Below are 5,286 nucleotides of genomic sequence, written 5' to 3'. Positions count from 1 at the left end.
ATTGAATTGACTGAGTTTGGCCCCCTGTTACTTGAAGTATTCTCCATGATGATCTTTAATTACGATTTGATATCATACATGAGAGGTTTTGACAAATCTCATGGGTCACCAAAGAAGGGTCCTGATAAAAGTAATTAAGGAACGCCTGATATAAATTAAGAAAGAGATTGCAAAAGCTGACAATGCCTCGCTAAAAACAGACTATGATGCGCATGTATTGAATTAAGTTAGAATATATTGAAGATTCAACTTTTGAATGAGACCAGAGTGATTCCAGCAGTGCTGAATCCTGGCAGCGCTAACTTCAGACCATGCAGCCTCGCACCAGAGCAGTGCAGTTAGCTGTACGGGTTGTCGAGGCCTTCGCCTAGGCGATCCAATGCGAGCATTATTTTTTGCGATAAGATGTAGCGTTAAATGCTATTGATGATTTCCTCAACACGGACGTTGCTTAGAGAGAGACCAACCTCTGCTCCTTCTTCCGTACAACCTTCTCCACAGGCCGTCCGCGCAGCACAGCACTTGATTTAAGTATACGGCACATTGTCGTTTTGCCAGGGGCCGTTGGAGGCCCAAACTCTTCAACCGTCCACTAGCTAGCTCATTATACGACAGACTAGGTGAGCGAGCAGTCTTCTCGAGGATGGCTACCTTCTCGGACCAGGTGAGGCGGAGACGATTGGAGGACATGGGGGTGCTGAGGACGCAGTCGGCTAGTGAGCTTGAATGTAAATGTAGGAATGAAGTTCGGCTCGTAGGGCTTGAAGCGAAGGAGGATCACCTACTGTGCGCCATTCTTTAAATTGAAATCGAAGTCAGTCCCTAGATTGTTTTGTCAGTCCTTGCCACTCACTATCCCATATCCCTAAATCTTTCACGACTATAAATATTACGAGGTTATTAGTTGAAACCCCGCTCCTTATTCAGGCAGATTTCTGTTTTAACCAGGATTCTCTTATTCAAAACAAAAAAATATGAAGAAGCAGCACAAACACAGTATGATGCGCACAAAAACCGGCGTCATTAGTCATTTAGTCCTCCTCAGCATCAGAGCTACAATTTAACTACTATCTATGTCGGACTCGGCACTTCCATCACTATCTTCGTCGTTATCCTCCGCTTGAATTACAACCTTGTAAATGTCTTCTAGCGTATGGTCAGCCTTACGAATGCACCCTTGCACGGTGGACGGCTTAAGATTGTCAAACGCCGCTGCTAACCGAGCGTTAACCTCAGCGAATGATGTTTCCGAGGAATACAGACGGCCTACTTCGCCTTTCACGATGGCCCACACAGTCTCAATGAGCTGCGAATTGGAGTGGTGGGGTGTACATGACGGTGTGACCTCGGTTTTCAGCCACCACAACGATTTCAGGGTTGATCTTCGTCCGCACATACTTCTTTAGTTTTGCCCAAATAGCCTTTTTTAGCTCCTTCTTGTCAGCGCTAATGCCCCACTCTTTGCATTTGATCAGCATTTCGGTCTTTTTCGACGTGTCTTTTGGGGCTCCAGTAGGCAGCCGGTAGCGATACTTCGCGTTGCCCAGCATTACGATCATGTTTTTGGTGTTATGCACGTCCAACACGTCGAGAAGATTTTTCATCCGGTTCTCGAAGTACTCACTGTTGAACATGGAAACCTTTCGTTTTTTTTCACCCTTCAAAAATATTTAAAGTGTCGTACAGTAGATGTGCTTGATAGCCAAGGTCTCGCTCGTCAGAGGATCCGCACTCACTATAGCAGCGATAAAGCAATATCTTCTTCCTTTATGCCTTACAGTGACTTGGAGATCTTGCTCATCATTGGGGTCAAAAGGGATATCATCGTGGCGAGCGTAATTATGATGTATATAGCTCTCATCAAGATATACTACACGCTGAGAGTTTTCATTCTTGGCTTTCATCATATTTGACAAATAAATGTCCCGCTTTCGAGAGTAGTCTTCACGCAAGCTGTAGTCCAGCTTTCTATTGTATCTTTCCTCGTTTGTATCCAAGATACTGTAGATAGCGTCTTACAGAGCGTTGTGTGGAAGCTGCAGCTGTAGACGAGTCGTAGTCGACATATATAACGTAGTGGCGAGCAAGCTCGTCCATGACGTCCCTTGCTACAGTGCGCTGTCGGATAGCACGTCGCTCTCGAACAAACTGCTGAACATAAGCAGCGACCATTGTAACACGAGGCACAAGTGCTGATTTAGCCACGTAGTTACCGGGTGGTGGTGCAGCAGTAAGCTCCTCGGCATCCCAGTAGACTGCCTGAACAATGTCTTTCTTGCGATGGAGCAGCTGACAAATGCGTTCTACACCACGAGAAGCGGGTGGTCGGCGACCGGGATGGGTACACGAGATCTGGCGGTGATGTTCATACCTCATTTCCGCGTGGAGTAGCAGTATATCGAGCTTCTCGCTCTCGATGACGACGGCAGAGCGGTGTTTTATAGCGTAGGTGATGATATCCTCTAGCTGTGCCGGTCAATTGTCGACGGTGCACTCTTCTTTGAGGTGATCATGCTGCGTGGATCTCCCGTGCGCCCTATACTTGGTTTTAGTATGGGCACATCGGTGCCGACCATTATTGCTGCCCTAGTGATCGCAATTTTGCGGCTTGAGAAGTGGTGTCAATAGAGTAGAACGAATGCAATCGAATGATGTCTGCTTTGAACTAAAATCCTAATATCTAATTGGCCAAATTTCAAAAGACCCCTGTTTGCTGTCCGGGTCTGTGAACTAGCAACCGCATGAGGATTTGCTCGTACTATATTTCTCGGTAGGGGCAGCAACGTTGAACAAAATCACGAGTAGGACACCAATAGACAGCGATGTGACTATCAATAGACACAGGTGCTGGGCACCAGTGTACACACATAGTCTGTGCACGTGTGACATTGAAATACAGTGTGTCCCGCTTTATGGTCCATTCAACTGGATGTGTGTGGACCACCCACATTTTCTTTCTCTGCTGTGGTAAAACTAGAGGATTTAGTTGAAGCTGCTGCGTTCACGCTGCAGACGAACGTTACTTGCAGTGTGTCGGAGCTGCCGACAACACAAGATGGCCGTGGTCCACTCAAATGGATATGTGTGGACCACACACACCATCTTTTCTCTCTGCAGGAGCGTTTCAAGCGACTTTGTGAGCGCTACAGTCTGCTTGCGAAGAGTGCGGGGCGAGTTGAAGCTGCCAGACCGGCAGACAGCACAAGACGAATTTTGACACTGCCCACGTGGTTTATGAAGTTCCAGGACGTGATTATTAATGTATATAAGCTCGAAAGGGCAGGCTAAATGCTCTCAGATTGTGTTCAGTCATTGTTGAGAGGTATTGGTTTCAGGCGGTAAGTACCCACAAACAGGTAACCAAACCGGTCCAACACGATCCCGCGATGATTACGGTACGTTGATTACGTTATCAATGATTATACGAGTAGGATGATTGGACGAGTGCAGAGTGTTGGTGATCGGATGCACCAATTGATTGGATGACCTAGGTAGTGAAGGCAGTGTAAGCTCCGATAAATCAATCACTTCGGAATCTTCCTTCTTCCCCTCAAGTGTCTTCGCTCCGGTCAACTCCCCGAGTGGTGACTCTTTTCTTCGCTCCGTACAAGCCCAACGTTGCCTAAAACCCGTGACCTCTATCAGTCATCATTGAGAACTATCTTGCGTTGATTGAACTGCAAATATAATCTAATACTTCTAAGTAGAAGAAAAAGTGTCCTTAAAAGACTGAAACTTTATTGACAAATATGATACTACTAACACTGCCTCGTCACGACGTCTTGTAGCGTTTGTAGGACTCTTCAGCTGCTTCTTCAATTCTGCAATAGTACTCTTGTCGGATTTTTTTGCTTTTTTATTGCATTGAAGCCGCTAGTAGTCCATGTCTTAAGCTTCGGCTTAATTAAGATGGGCTTCGAAGAAAACATGTATTTCTCCTCCACTATGCATTTTGTAGCTTCCTCCATGTAATAAAGCATAAAGATTCCACAGTCAACCGCATTCCTCTGCTGGGGCTTTGTGCTAAAACCACCGTGGCTCCAGTCGCATCTTCGAAGGTAGTCATCTCGCTTGAAGCGCTCCTTAACTATTACCAATTTCACAGCTTCAAATGAGTAGGCCGTGTCGTGAGAATCTTTTATAGAAATGACATGAAACAACTCTGCCGTGCCATTTCGCAATGCATTAGCCACAACGACAAAACGCAAGTGGTCATTTCCGGTAATAGTAGCTAGCACAAATGGGTAATTCGCCCATTCTACCAGACAAGTCAGTTGATCCATGCGACCAGCTCTTTTGACGGCAACGGTCGATGTTCGGACAAGGTCAATTGTTATTGTACGTTGAAGCTCTACGTACAATTTAGAACCGGGTGCATATTGATGAAGCGATGAATGTAGTAGTCAGCCACAGTCTTGGTTAGCCATCCACCAGGCAAAATTATTTTGAGGTCGTCAGAAAAATACAATATACGTAATATCGGTTTTCCATTCAAGCTCTGTTGCAGTCTTCGAGTATTGCTTTCGAAAAAACGATGTCCCGCAGTCTGGTGGACATTTCGCGGTTGGTACCTGAGCCAATGGCTCCTAGGAAAACTTCGGCTCCTACACCTAAATCAGCAGCCTAATCCACTGTTGTTCCTTCATCAGATGCTCCTTGTCAAGACGCCACCGCATGCTTTCGCCGCAGCAAAGGCTCCTTTCAAGTGTCCATCGAGATCGACCACTAAGCCCACCTCAAAAATCACAGGAAGTTCCCTTTCAACTGTTTACCGTCTGCCAGCACGACTCCCAACAAGTTTCCTACCAAGTCCTCCTCGTAAGCATCTAAATGGCATAGGAAGGCTCCGTCGACAGTACAAAGTGTGACGACATGTGCTGGTCGGAGCAACACGGGCGATGAGAGTACGAAGCGGCTGTCGCATCGGCAGCCTATGGCGACTGAGTCAATTTATATTGCCACTTGAAGCGATTTGGTGGAATCTGGTGATGGTATTTTTTGTCGATGACGATGAGGAAATAGACGTGGGAGTCGACAACGACGTTTCGGACGGAGGTAAGGCGGCAACTTCATGGATCAAACTCATGGCAAGATCTACCTGTGTCAAAAGGTACGTCAGTATGATCCGAATGGTCCAACAAGTCAGCAGCATGGAGTCAGCTTTGACACGATCTGTGGAGAGGCAAGTTGGGGGGGCTCAGATGAAGAGGAAAGCGAAGAGACTGGAAGCTTTAGTGTGGTGACGAAAGGTGGCCGCGACAGCGTAGGAGCGACCTCTGGTAAGGC

Source organism: Phytophthora infestans, genomic scaffold (assembly GCF_000142945.1).
Source record: "Phytophthora infestans T30-4 supercont1.11 genomic scaffold, whole genome shotgun sequence".
NCBI classification, from domain to species: domain Eukaryota; phylum Oomycota; class Peronosporomycetes; order Peronosporales; family Peronosporaceae; genus Phytophthora; species Phytophthora infestans.
The sequence above is the reverse complement of the archived record's forward strand: the minus strand, read 5'-3'. Positions refer to the sequence as shown.